Below are 12,058 nucleotides of genomic sequence, written 5' to 3' on the forward strand. Positions count from 1 at the left end.
CTCGGCAACGGCCATATCACGCTGAAAACACCGGTTCTCGTCCGATCACCGAAGTTAAGCAGCGTCAAGCGAAGTCAGAACTTGGGAGGGAGACCACTTAGGAACACTGCGTTCCGTTGGCTTTTTCACTTTTTTTCCCTCTTTTAAATTCCAATAGATATGAAAAAAGCAAACGTTTTTTTTGTTATTGTTTTAGAAGATGATGGTTAATTTGTCTCACTTAATTTAAATTCGAATTATTATCAAGCACTCTCGGCAACGGCCATGTCACGCTGAAAACACCGGTTCTCGTCCGATCACCGAAGTTAAGCAGCGTCGAGCGCAGTCAGTACTTGGAAATTTGCGTGCCGTTGGCTTTTTCACTTTTGTTTCCTCTTTTAAATTCCATCAGATATGAAAAAAGCAAACATATCTTTTTGTTATTGTTTTATAAAGATGTTTTAAATTCCATCAGATATGAAAAAAGCAAACATATCTTTTTGTTATTGTTTTATAAAGATGTTTTAAATTCCATCAGATATGAAAAAAGCAAACATATCTTTTTGTTATTGTTTTATAAAGATGTTTTAAATTCCATCAGATATGAAAAAAGCAAACATATCTTCTTTTTGTTATTGTTTTATAAAGATGAAGGTCAATTAAATTCAAATTATTAAATACCACTCTCGGCAACGGCCATATCACGCTGAAAACACCGGTTCTCGTCCGATCACCGAAGTTAAGCAGCGTCGAGCGCAGTTAGTACTTCGGAGGGAGACCACTTAGGAACACTGCGTGCCGTTGGCTTTTTCACCTTTTTTTCCTCTTTTAAATTCCAATAGATATGAAAAAGCAAACATATTTTCTTTTTGTTATTGTTTTAAAATGATGGTTAATTTGTCTCACTTAATTTAAATTCGAATTATTATCTAGCACTCTCGGCAACGGCCATGTCACGCTGAAAACACCGGTTCTCGTCCGATCACCGAAGTTAAGCAGCGTCGAGCGCAGTCAGAACTTGACAGGGAGACCACTTAGAAACACTGCGTGCCGTTGGCTTTTTCACTTTTTTTTCCTCTTTTAAATTCCAATAGATATGAAAAAAGCAAACTTTTTTTTTGTTATTGTTTTAGAAGATGATGGTTAATTTGTCTCACTTAATTTAAATTCGAATTATTATCAAGCACTCTCGGCAACGGCCATGTCACGCTGAAAACACCGGTTCTCGTCCGATCACCGAAGTTAAGCAGCGTCGAGCGCAGTCAGTACTTGGAAATTTGCGTGCCGTTGGCTTTTTCACTTTTGTTTCCTCTTTTAAATTCCATCAGATATGAAAAAAGCAAACATATCTTTTTGTTATTGTTTTATAAAGATGTTTTAAATTCCATCAGATATGAAAAAAGCAAACATATCTTTTTGTTATTGTTTTATAAAGATGTTTTAAATTCCATCAGATATGAAAAAAGCAAACATATCTTTTTGTTATTGTTTTATAAAGATGTTTTAAATTCCATCAGATATGAAAAAAGCAAACATATCTTCTTTTTGTTATTGTTTTATAAAGATGAAGGTCAATTAAATTCAAATTATTAAATACCACTCTCGGCAACGGCCATATCACGCTGAAAACACCGGTTCTCGTCCGATCACCGAAGTTAAGCAGCGTCGAGCGCAGTTAGTACTTCGGAGGGAGACCACTTAGGAACACTGCGTGCCGTTGGCTTTTTCACCTTTTTTTCCTCTTTTAAATTCCAATAGATATGAAAAAGCAAACATATTTTCTTTTTGTTATTGTTTTAAAATGATGGTTAATTTGTCTCACTTAATTTAAATTCGAATTATTATCTATCACTCTCGGCAACGGCCATGTCACGCTGAAAACACCGGTTCTCGTCCGATCACCGAAGTTAAGCAGCGTCGAGCGCAGTCAGAACTTGACAGGGAGACCACTTAGAAACACTGCGTGCCGTTGGCTTTTTCACTTTTTTTTCCTCATTTAAATTCCAATAGATATGAAAAAAGCAAACTTTTTTTTTGTTATTGTTTTAGAAGATGATGGTTAATTTGTCTCACTTAATTTAAATTCGAATTATTATCAAGCACTCTCGGCAACGGCCATGTCACGCTGAAAACACCGGTTCTCGTCCGATCACCGAAGTTAAGCAGCGTCGAGCGCAGTCAGTACTTGGAAATTTGCGTGCCGTTGGCTTTTTCACTTTTGTTTCCTCTTTTAAATTCCATCAGATATGAAAAAAGCAAACATATCTTTTTGTTATTGTTTTATAAAGATGTTTTAAATTCCATCAGATATGAAAAAAGCAAACATATCTTTTTGTTATTGTTTTATAAAGATGTTTTAAATTCCATCAGATATGAAAAAAGCAAACATATCTTTTTGTTATTGTTTTATAAAGATGTTTTAAATTCCATCAGATATGAAAAAAGCAAACATATCTTCTTTTTGTTATTGTTTTATAAAGATGAAGGTCAATTAAATTCAAATTATTAAATACCACTCTCGGCAACGGCCATATCACGCTGAAAACACCGGTTCTCGTCCGATCACCGAAGTTAAGCAGCGTCGAGCGCAGTTAGTACTTCGGAGGGAGACCACTTAGGAACACTGCGTGCCGTTGGCTTTTTCACCTTTTTTTCCTCTTTTAAATTCCAATAGATATGAAAAAGCAAACATATTTTCTTTTTGTTATTGTTTTAAAATGATGGTTAATTTGTCTCACTTAATTTAAATTCGAATTATTATCTAGCACTCTCGGCAACGGCCATGTCACGCTGAAAACACCGGTTCTCGTCCGATCACCGAAGTTAAGCAGCGTCGAGCGCAGTCAGAACTTGACAGGGAGACCACTTAGAAACACTGCGTGCCGTTGGCTTTTTCACTTTTTTTTCCTCTTTTAAATTCCAATAGATATGAAAAAAGCAAACTTTTTTTTTGTTATTGTTTTAGAAGATGATGGTTAATTTGTCTCACTTAATTTAAATTCGAATTATTATCAAGCACTCTCGGCAACGGCCATGTCACGCTGAAAACACCGGTTCTCGTCCGATCACCGAAGTGAAGCAGCGTCGAGCGCAGTCAGTACTTGGAAATTTGCGTGCCGTTGGCTTTTTCACTTTTGTTTCCTCTTTTAAATTCCATCAGATATGAAAAAAGCAAACATATCTTTTTGTTAATGTTTTATAAAGATGTTTTAAATTCCATCAGATATGAAAAAAGCAAACATATCTTCTTTTTGTTATTGTTTTATAAAGATGAAGGTCAATTAAATTCAAATTATTAAATACCACTCTCGGCAACGGCCATATCACGCTGAAAACACCGGTTCTCGTCCGATCACCGAAGTTAAGCAGCGTCGAGCGCAGTCAGTACTTGGAAATTTGCGTGCCGTTGGCTTTTTCACTTTTGTTTCCTCTTTTAAATTCCATCAGATATGAAAAAGCAAACATATCTTCTTTTTGTTATTGTTTTATAAAGATGAAGGTTAATTTAAATTCGAATTATTATCTAGCACTCTCGGCAACGGCCATATCACGCTGAAAACACCGGTTCTCGTCCGATCACCGAAGTTAAGCAGCGTCGAGCGCAGTCAGTACTTGGGAGGGAGACCACTTAGGAACACTGCGTGCCGTTGGCTTTTTCACCTTTTTTTCCTCTTTTAAATTCCAATAGATATGAAAAAGCAAACATATTTTCTTTTTGTTATTGTTTTAAAATGATGGTTAATTTGTCTCACTTAATTTAAATTCGAATTATTATCTAGCACTCTCGGCAACGGCCATGTCACGCTGAAAACACCGGTTCTCGTCCGATCACCGAAGTTAAGCAGCGTCGAGCGCAGTCAGAACTTGACAGGGAGACCACTTAGAAACACTGCGTGCCGTTGGCTTTTTCACTTTTTTTTCCTCTTTTAAATTCCAATAGATATGAAAAAAGCAAACTTTTTTTTTGTTATTGTTTTAGAAGATGATGGTTAATTTGTCTCACTTAATTTAAATTCGAATTATTATCAAGCACTCTCGGCAACGGCCATGTCACGCTGAAAACACCGGTTCTCGTCCGATCACCGAAGTGAAGCAGCGTCGAGCGCAGTCAGTACTTGGAAATTTGCGTGCCGTTGGCTTTTTCACTTTTGTTTCCTCTTTTAAATTCCATCAGATATGAAAAAAGCAAACATATCTTTTTGTTAATGTTTTATAAAGATGTTTTAAATTCCATCAGATATGAAAAAAGCAAACATATCTTCTTTTTGTTATTGTTTTATAAAGATGAAGGTCAATTAAATTCAAATTATTAAATACCACTCTCGGCAACGGCCATATCACGCTGAAAACACCGGTTCTCGTCCGATCACCGAAGTTAAGCAGCGTCGAGCGCAGTCAGTACTTGGAAATTTGCGTGCCGTTGGCTTTTTCACTTTTGTTTCCTCTTTTAAATTCCATCAGATATGAAAAAGCAAACATATCTTCTTTTTGTTATTGTTTTATAAAGATGAAGGTTAATTTAAATTCGAATTATTATCTAGCACTCTCGGCAACGGCCATATCACGCTGAAAACACCGGTTCTCGTCCGATCACCGAAGTTAAGCAGCGTCGAGCGCAGTCAGTACTTGGGAGGGAGACCACTTAGGAACACTGCGTGCCGTTGGCTTTTTCACCTTTTTTTCCTCTTTTAAATTCCAATAGATATGAAAAAGCAAACATATTTTCTTTTTGTTATTGTTTTAAAATGATGGTTAATTTGTCTCACTTAATTTAAATTCGAATTATTATCTAGCACTCTCTTCAACGGCCATGTCACGCTGAAAACACCGGTTCTCGTCCGATCACCGAAGTTAAGCAGCGTCGAGCGCAGTCAGAACTTGACAGGGAGACCACTTAGAAACACTGCGTGCCGTTGGCTTTTTCACTTTTTTTTCCTCTTTTAAATTCCAATAGATATGAAAAAAGCAAACTTTTTTTTTGTTATTGTTTTAGAAGATGATGGTTAATTTGTCTCACTTAATTTAAATTCGAATTATTATCAAGCACTCTCGGCAACGGCCATGTCACGCTGAAAACACCGGTTCTCGTCCGATCACCGAAGTGAAGCAGCGTCGAGCGCAGTCAGTACTTGGAAATTTGCGTGCCGTTGGCTTTTTCACTTTTGTTTCCTCTTTTAAATTCCATCAGATATGAAAAAAGCAAACATATCTTTTTGTTAATGTTTTATAAAGATGTTTTAAATTCCATCAGATATGAAAAAAGCAAACATATCTTCTTTTTGTTATTGTTTTATAAAGATGAAGGTCAATTAAATTCAAATTATTAAATACCACTCTCGGCAACGGCCATATCACGCTGAAAACACCGGTTCTCGTCCGATCACCGAAGTTAAGCAGCGTCGAGCGCAGTCAGTACTTGGAAATTTGCGTGCCGTTGGCTTTTTCACTTTTGTTTCCTCTTTTAAATTCCATCAGATATGAAAAAGCAAACATATCTTTTTGTTATTGTTTTATAAAGATGAAGGTTAATTTAAATTCGAATTATTATCTAGCACTCTCGGCAACGGCCATATCACGCTGAAAACACCGGTTCTCGTCCGATCACCGAAGTTAAGCAGCGTCGAGCGCAGTCAGTACTTGGGAGGGAGACCACTTAGGAACACTGCGTGCCGTTGGCTTTTTCACCTTTTTTTCCTCTTTTAAATTCCAATAGATATGAAAAAGCAAACATATTTTCTTTTTGTTATTGTTTTAAAATGATGGTTAATTTGTCTCACTTAATTTAAATTCGAATTATTATCTAGCTCTCTCGGCAACGGCCATATCACGCTGAAAACACCGGTTCTCGTCCGATCACCGAAGTTAAGCAGCGTCGAGCGCAGTCAGTACTTGGGAGGGAGACCACTTAGGAATACTGCGTGCCGTTGGCTTTTAATTTTTTTTCCTCTTTTAAATTCAAATAGATATGAAAAAAGCAAACATATTTTTTGTTATTGTTTTAGAAGATGATGGTTAATTTGTCTCACTTAATTTAAATTCGAATTATTATCAAGCACTCTCGGCAACGGCCATGTCACGCTGAAAACACCGGTTCTCGTCCGATCACCGAAGTGAAGCAGCGCGAGCGCAGTCAGTACTTGGAAATTTGCGTGCCGTTGGCTTTTTCACTTTTGTTTCCTCTTTTAAATTCCATCAGATATGAAAAAAGCAAACATATCTTTTTGTTAATGTTTTATAAAGATGTTTTAAATTCCATCAGATATGAAAAAAGCAAACATATCTTCTTTTTGTTATTGTTTTATAAAGATGAAGGTCAATTAAATTCAAATTATTAAATACCACTCTCGGCAACGGCCATATCACGCTGAAAACACCGGTTCTCGTCCGATCACCGAAGTTAAGCAGCGTCGAGCGCAGTCAGTACTTGGAAATTTGCGTGCCGTTGGCTTTTTCACTTTTGTTTCCTCTTTTAAATTCCATCAGATATGAAAAAAGCAAACATATCTTCTTTTTGTTATTGTTTTATAAAGATGAAGGTTAATTTAAATTCGAATTATTATCTAGCACTCTCGGCAACGGCCATATCACGCTGAAAACACCGGTTCTCGTCCGATCACCGAAGTTAAACAGCGTCGAGCGCAGTCAGAACTTGGCAGGGAGACCACTTAGAAACACTGCGTGCCGTTGGCTTTTTCACTTTTTTTTCCTCTTTTAAATTCCAATAGATATGAAAAAAGCAAACTTTTTTTTTGTTATTGTTTTAGAAGATGATGGTGAATTTGTCTCACTTAATTTAAATTCGAATTATTATCAAGCACTCTCGGCAACGGCCATGTCACGCTGAAAACACCGGTTCTCGTCCGATCACCGAAGTGAAGCAGCGTCGAGCGCAGTCAGTACTTGGAAATTTGCGTGCCGTTGGCTTTTTCACTTTTGTTTCCTCTTTTAAATTCCATCAGATATGAAAAAAGCAAACATATCTTTTTGTTAATGTTTTATAAAGATGTTTTGAATTCCATCAGATATGAAAAAAGCAAACATGTCTTCTTTTTGTTATTGTTTTATAAAGATGAAGGTCAATTAAATTCAAATTATTAAATACCACTCTCGGCAACGGCCATATCACGCTGAAAACACCGGTTCTCGTCCGATCACCGAAGTTAAGCAGCGTCGAGCGCAGTCAGTACTTGGAAATTTGCGTGCCGTTGGCTTTTTCACTTTTGTTTCCTCTTTTAAATTCCATCAGATATGAAAAAAGCAAACATATCTTCTTTTTGGTATTGTTTTATAAAGATGAAAGTTAATTAAATTCAAATTATTAACTAGCACTCTCGGCAACGGCCATATCACGCTGAAAACACCGGTTCTCGTCCGATCACCGAAGTTAAGCAGCGTCGAGCGCAGTCAGTACTTGGGAGAGAGACCACTTAGGAATACTACGTGCCGTTGGCTTTTAATTTTTTTTCCTCTTTTAAATTCAAATAGATATGAAAAAAGCAAACATATTTTCTTTTTGTTATTGTTTTAAAATGATGGTTAATTTCTCTCACTTAATTTAAATTCGAATTATTATCTAGCACTCTCGGCAACGGCCATGTCACGCTGAAAACACCGGTTCTCGTCCGATCACCGAAGTTAAGCAGCGTTGAGCGCAGTTGGTGGTTCGAGCCCACCCGGGAGCGGTGTTGTGAGGCCTCAGATGTGACGTAAAAAGTCAAAGTTTTCCCACAATTCCTGACGAACATTTATTTTTTGGGCTTCCGTGGCGCAATGGTTAGCGCATTCGGCTGTTAACCGAAAGGTTGGTGGTTCGAGCCATCCCGGAGCGGTGTTGTGGAGTCTCATATGTGACGTAAAAAGTCAAAGTTTTTCCACAATACCTGACGGCCATTTAATTTTTGGGCTTCCGTGGCGCAATGGTTAGCGCGTTCGGCTGTTTACCGAAAGGTTGGTGGTTCGAGCCCATACGGGAGCGGTGTTGTGAGGTCTCAGATGTGACGTAAAAAGTCAAAGTTTTTCCACAATACCTGACAACCATTGAATTTCTGAGCTTCCGTGGCTCAATGGTTAGCGCGTTCGGCTGTTAACTGAAAGGTTGGTGGTTCGAGCCCATCCGGGAGCGGTGTTGTGAGGTCTCAGATGTGACGTAAAAAGTCAAAGTTTTTCCACAATACCTGACAACATTTTAAATTCTAAGCTTCCATGGCGCAATGCTTAGTGCGTTCGGCTGTTAACCGAAAGGTCGGTGGTTCGAGCCCACCCGGGAGCGGTGTTGTGAGGCCTCAGATGTGACGTAAAAAGTCAAAGTTTTCCCACAATACCTGACGAACATTGATTTTTTGGGCTTCCGTGGCGCAATGGTTAGCGCATTCGGCTGTTAACCGAAAGGTTGGTGGTTCGAGCCCATCCGGGAGCGGTGTTGTGAGGTCTCAGATGTGACGTAAAAAGTCAAAGTTTTTCCACAATACCTGACGACGATATAATTTTTGGGCTTCCGTTGCGCAACGGTTATCGCGTTCATCTGTTAACCGAATGGTTGGTGGTTCGGGCCACCCGGGAGCGGTGTTGTGAGATCTCAGAAGGAACGTAAAAAGCCAAAGTTTTTCCACAATACCTGACAACATTTTAAATTCTAAGCTTCCATGGCGCAATGCTTAGTGCGTTCGGCTGTTAACCGAAAGGTCGGTGGTTCGAGCCCACCCGGGAGCGGTGTTGTGAGGCCTCAGATGTGACGTAAAAAGTCAAAGTTTTCCCACAATACCTGACGAACATTGATTTTTTGGGCTTCCGTGGCGCAATGGTTAGCGCATTCGGCTGTTAACCGAAAGGTTGGTGGTTCGAGCCCATCCCGGAGCGGTTTTGTGGAGTCTCATATGTGACGTAAAAAGTCAAAGTTTTTCCACAATACCTGACGGCCATTTAATTTTTGGGATTCCGTGGCGCAATGGTTAGCGCGTTCGGCTGTTAACCGAAAGATTGGTGGTTCGAGCCCATACGGGAGCGGTGTTGTGAGGTCTCAGATGTGACGTAAAAAGTCAAAGTTTTTCCACAATACCTGACAACCATTGAATTTCTGAGCTTCCGTGGCGCAATGGTTAGCGCGTTCGGCTGTTAACTGAAAGGTTGGTGGTTCGAGCCCATCCGGGAGCGGTGTTGTGAGGTCTCAGATGTGACGTAAAAAGTCGAAGTTTTTCCACAATACCTGACGACGATATAATTTTTGGGCTTCCGTTGCGCAACGGTTATCGCGTTCATCTGTTAACCGAATGGTTGGTGGTTCGGGCCACCCGGGAGCGGTGTTGTGAGATCTCAGAAGGAACGTAAAAAGCCAAAGTTTTTTCACAATACCTGACAACATTTTAAATTCTAAGCTTCCATGGCGCAATGCTTAGTGCGTTCGGCTGTTAACCGAAAGGTCGGTGGTTCGAGCCCACCCGGGAGCGGTGTTGTGAGGCCTCAGATGTGACGCAAAAAGTCAAAGTTTTCCCACAATACCTGACGAACATTTATTTTTTGGGCTTCCGTGGCGCAATGGTTAGCGCATTCGGCTGTTAACCGAAAGGTTGGTGGTTCGAGCCCATCCCGGAGCGGTTTTGTGGAGTCTCATATGTGACGTAAAAAGTCAAAGTTTTTCCACAATACCTGACGGCCATTTAATTTTTGGGCTTCCGTGGCGCAATGGTTAGCGCGTTCGGCTGTTAACCGAAAGGTTGGTGGTTCGAGCCCATACGGGAGCGGTGTTGTGAGGTCTCAGATGTGACGTAAAAAGTCAAAGTTTTTCCACAATACCTGACAACCATTGAATTTCTGAGCTTCCGTGGCTCAATGGTTAGCGCGTTCGGCTGTTAACCGAAAGGTTGGTGGTTCGAACCCATCCGGGAGCGGTGTTGTGAGGTCTCAGATGTAGCGTAAAAAGTCATAAGTTTTCCACAATACCTGACAACCATTTAATTTTTGAGCTTCCGTGGCTCAATGGTTAGAGCGTTCGGCTGTTAACCGGAAGGTTGGTCGTTCGAGCCCACCTGGGAGCGGTGTTGTGAGATATCAAATGTAACGTAAAAAGTCAAAGTTTTTCCACAATACCTGACAACATTTTAAATTCTAAGCTTCCTTGGCGCAATGCTTAGTGCGTTCGGCTGTTAACCGAAAGGTTGGTGGTTCGAGCCCATCCGGGAGCGGTGTTGTGAGGTCTCAGATGTGACGTAAAAAGTCAAAGTTTTTCCACAATACCTGACAACCATTGAATTTCAGAGCTTCCGTGGCTCAATGGTTAGCGCGTTCGGCTGTTAACTGAAAGGTTGGAGGTTCGAGCCCATCCGGGAGCGGTGTTGTGAGGTCTCAGATGTGACGTATAAAGTCAAAGTTTTTCCACAATACCTGACGACGATATAATTTTTGGGCTTCCGTTTCGCAACGGTTATCGCGTTCATCTGTTAACCGAAAGGTTTGTGGTTCGGGCCACCCGGGAGCGGTGTTGTGAGATCTCAGAAGGAACGTAAAAAGCCAAAGTTTTTCCACAATACCTGACAACATTTTAAATTCTAAGCTTCCATGGCGCAATGCTTAGTGCGTTCGGCTGTTAACCGAAAGGTCGGTGGTTCGAGCCCACCCGAGAGCGGTGTTGTGAGGCCTCAGATGTGACGTAAAAAGTCAATTTTTCCCACAATACCTGACGAACATTTATTTTTTGGGCTTCCGTGGCGCAATGGTTAGCGCATTCGGCTGTTAACCGAAAGGTTGGTGGTTCGAGCCCATCCCGGAGCGGTTTTGTGGAGTCTCATATGTGACGTAAAAAGTCAAAGTTTTTCCACAATACCTGACAACCATTGAATTTCTGAGCTTCGGTGGCTCAATGGTTAGCGCGTTCGGCTGTTAACTGAAAGGTTGGTGGTTCGAGCCCATCCGGGAGCGGTGTTGTGAGGTCTCAGATGTGACGTAAAAAGTCAAAGTTTTTCTACAATACCTGACGACGATATAATTTTTGGGCTTCCGTTGCGCAACGGTTATCGCGTTCATCTGTTAACCGAATGGTTGGTGGTTCGGGCCACCCGGGAGCGGTGTTGTGAGATCTCAGAAGGAACGTAAAAAGCCAAAGTTTTTCCACAATACCTGACAACATTTTAAATACTAAGCTTCCATGGCGCAATGCTTAGTGCGTTCGGCTGTTAACCGAAAGGTCGGTGGTTCGAGCCCACCCGGGAGCGGTGTTGTGAGGCCTCAGATGTGACGTAAAAAGTCAAAGTTTTCCCACAATACCTGACGAACATTTATTTTTTTGGGCTTCCGTGGCGCAATGGTTAGCGCATTCGGCTGTTAACCGAAAGGTTGGTGGTTCGAGCCCATCCCGGAGCGGTTTTGTGGAGTCTCATATGTGACGTAAAAAGTCAAAGCTTTTCCACAATACCTGACGGCCATTTAATTTCTGAGCTTCCGTGGCTCAATGGTTAGCGCGTTCGGCTGTTAACTGAAAGGTTGGTGGTTCGAGCCCATCCGGGAGCGGTGTTGTGAGGTCTCGGATGTGTCGTAAAAAGTCAAAGTTTTTCCACAATACCTGACGACGATATAATTTTTGGGCTTCCGTTGCGCAACGGTTATCGCGTTCATCTGTTAACCGAATGGTTGGTGGTTCGGGCCACCCGGGAGCGGTGTTGTGAGATCTCAGAATTAACGTAAAAAGCCAAAGTTTTTCCACGATACCTGACAACATTTTAAATTCTAAGCTTCCATGGCGCAATGCTTAGTGCGTTCGGCTGTTAACCGAAAGGTCGGTGGTTCGAGCCCACCCGGGAGCGGTGTTGTGAGGCCTCAGATGTGACGTAAAAAGTCAAAGTTTTCCCACAATTCCTGACGAACATTTATTTTTTGGGCTTCCGTGGCGCAATGGTTAGCGCATTCGGCTGTTAACCGAAAGGTTGGTGGTTCGAGCCATCCCGGAGCGGTGTTGTGGAGTCTCATATGTGACGTAAAAAGTCAAAGTTTTCCCACAATACCTGACGGCCATTTAATTTTTGGGCTTCCGTGGCGCAATGGTTAGCGCGTTCGGCTGTTAACCGAAAGGTTGGTGGTTCGAGCCCATACG

General features: G+C 41.0%; 8 non-coding genes and 19 pseudogenes across 8 annotated transcripts; all 27 read left to right on the plus strand.

The window, feature by feature from the left end:
- The first annotated feature begins 3 nt into the window (after nt 1-3).
- LOC149698583 (5S ribosomal RNA) lies at nt 4-122 on the plus strand (annotated as a pseudogene).
- A 132-nt stretch (nt 123-254) lies between these two features.
- On the plus strand, nt 255-356 carry LOC149698584 (5S ribosomal RNA; annotated as a pseudogene).
- A 311-nt stretch (nt 357-667) lies between these two features.
- On the plus strand, nt 668-786 carry LOC149698585 (5S ribosomal RNA). The gene has a single exon (XR_016382130.1). It is a non-coding gene; the product is annotated as a 5S ribosomal RNA (ribosomal RNA).
- Nucleotides 787-919: 133 nt separating this feature from the next.
- LOC149698586 (5S ribosomal RNA) lies at nt 920-1,038 on the plus strand (annotated as a pseudogene).
- A 132-nt stretch (nt 1,039-1,170) lies between these two features.
- LOC149698587 (5S ribosomal RNA) lies at nt 1,171-1,272 on the plus strand (annotated as a pseudogene).
- A 311-nt stretch (nt 1,273-1,583) lies between these two features.
- On the plus strand, nt 1,584-1,702 carry LOC149698588 (5S ribosomal RNA). Its single transcript, XR_016382141.1, has one exon. It is a non-coding gene; the product is annotated as a 5S ribosomal RNA (ribosomal RNA).
- Nucleotides 1,703-1,835: 133 nt separating this feature from the next.
- On the plus strand, nt 1,836-1,954 carry LOC149698589 (5S ribosomal RNA; annotated as a pseudogene).
- Nucleotides 1,955-2,086: 132 nt separating this feature from the next.
- On the plus strand, nt 2,087-2,188 carry LOC149698590 (5S ribosomal RNA; annotated as a pseudogene).
- A 311-nt stretch (nt 2,189-2,499) lies between these two features.
- LOC149698591 (5S ribosomal RNA) lies at nt 2,500-2,618 on the plus strand. Its single transcript, XR_016382152.1, has one exon. It is a non-coding gene; the product is annotated as a 5S ribosomal RNA (ribosomal RNA).
- Nucleotides 2,619-2,751: 133 nt separating this feature from the next.
- On the plus strand, nt 2,752-2,870 carry LOC149698592 (5S ribosomal RNA; annotated as a pseudogene).
- A 132-nt stretch (nt 2,871-3,002) lies between these two features.
- On the plus strand, nt 3,003-3,104 carry LOC149698593 (5S ribosomal RNA; annotated as a pseudogene).
- Nucleotides 3,105-3,289: 185 nt separating this feature from the next.
- LOC149698594 (5S ribosomal RNA) lies at nt 3,290-3,391 on the plus strand (annotated as a pseudogene).
- A 122-nt stretch (nt 3,392-3,513) lies between these two features.
- On the plus strand, nt 3,514-3,632 carry LOC149698595 (5S ribosomal RNA). Its single transcript, XR_016382387.1, has one exon. It is a non-coding gene; the product is annotated as a 5S ribosomal RNA (ribosomal RNA).
- A 133-nt stretch (nt 3,633-3,765) lies between these two features.
- Nucleotides 3,766-3,884, plus strand: LOC149698596 (5S ribosomal RNA; annotated as a pseudogene).
- A 132-nt stretch (nt 3,885-4,016) lies between these two features.
- On the plus strand, nt 4,017-4,118 carry LOC149698597 (5S ribosomal RNA; annotated as a pseudogene).
- Nucleotides 4,119-4,303: 185 nt separating this feature from the next.
- On the plus strand, nt 4,304-4,405 carry LOC149698598 (5S ribosomal RNA; annotated as a pseudogene).
- A 122-nt stretch (nt 4,406-4,527) lies between these two features.
- LOC149698599 (5S ribosomal RNA) lies at nt 4,528-4,646 on the plus strand. The gene has a single exon (XR_016382389.1). It is a non-coding gene; the product is annotated as a 5S ribosomal RNA (ribosomal RNA).
- Nucleotides 4,647-4,779: 133 nt separating this feature from the next.
- On the plus strand, nt 4,780-4,898 carry LOC149698600 (5S ribosomal RNA; annotated as a pseudogene).
- A 132-nt stretch (nt 4,899-5,030) lies between these two features.
- Nucleotides 5,031-5,132, plus strand: LOC149698601 (5S ribosomal RNA; annotated as a pseudogene).
- Nucleotides 5,133-5,317: 185 nt separating this feature from the next.
- On the plus strand, nt 5,318-5,419 carry LOC149698602 (5S ribosomal RNA; annotated as a pseudogene).
- A 119-nt stretch (nt 5,420-5,538) lies between these two features.
- Nucleotides 5,539-5,657, plus strand: LOC149698603 (5S ribosomal RNA). The gene has a single exon (XR_016382390.1). It is a non-coding gene; the product is annotated as a 5S ribosomal RNA (ribosomal RNA).
- Nucleotides 5,658-5,790: 133 nt separating this feature from the next.
- Nucleotides 5,791-5,909, plus strand: LOC149698604 (5S ribosomal RNA). Its single transcript, XR_016382319.1, has one exon. It is a non-coding gene; the product is annotated as a 5S ribosomal RNA (ribosomal RNA).
- Nucleotides 5,910-6,325: 416 nt separating this feature from the next.
- On the plus strand, nt 6,326-6,427 carry LOC149698605 (5S ribosomal RNA; annotated as a pseudogene).
- A 123-nt stretch (nt 6,428-6,550) lies between these two features.
- LOC149698606 (5S ribosomal RNA) lies at nt 6,551-6,669 on the plus strand (annotated as a pseudogene).
- A 132-nt stretch (nt 6,670-6,801) lies between these two features.
- On the plus strand, nt 6,802-6,903 carry LOC149698607 (5S ribosomal RNA; annotated as a pseudogene).
- A 185-nt stretch (nt 6,904-7,088) lies between these two features.
- On the plus strand, nt 7,089-7,190 carry LOC149698608 (5S ribosomal RNA; annotated as a pseudogene).
- Nucleotides 7,191-7,312: 122 nt separating this feature from the next.
- Nucleotides 7,313-7,431, plus strand: LOC149698609 (5S ribosomal RNA). The gene has a single exon (XR_016382207.1). It is a non-coding gene; the product is annotated as a 5S ribosomal RNA (ribosomal RNA).
- The last annotated feature ends 4,627 nt before the right edge of the window (nt 7,432-12,058 follow it).

The sequence above is a fragment of the Phalangium opilio genome, unplaced genomic scaffold (assembly GCF_054372755.1).
Source record: "Phalangium opilio isolate 3A_F unplaced genomic scaffold, DU_Popi_V2 ptg000019l_1, whole genome shotgun sequence".
NCBI classification, from domain to species: domain Eukaryota; kingdom Metazoa; phylum Arthropoda; class Arachnida; order Opiliones; family Phalangiidae; genus Phalangium; species Phalangium opilio.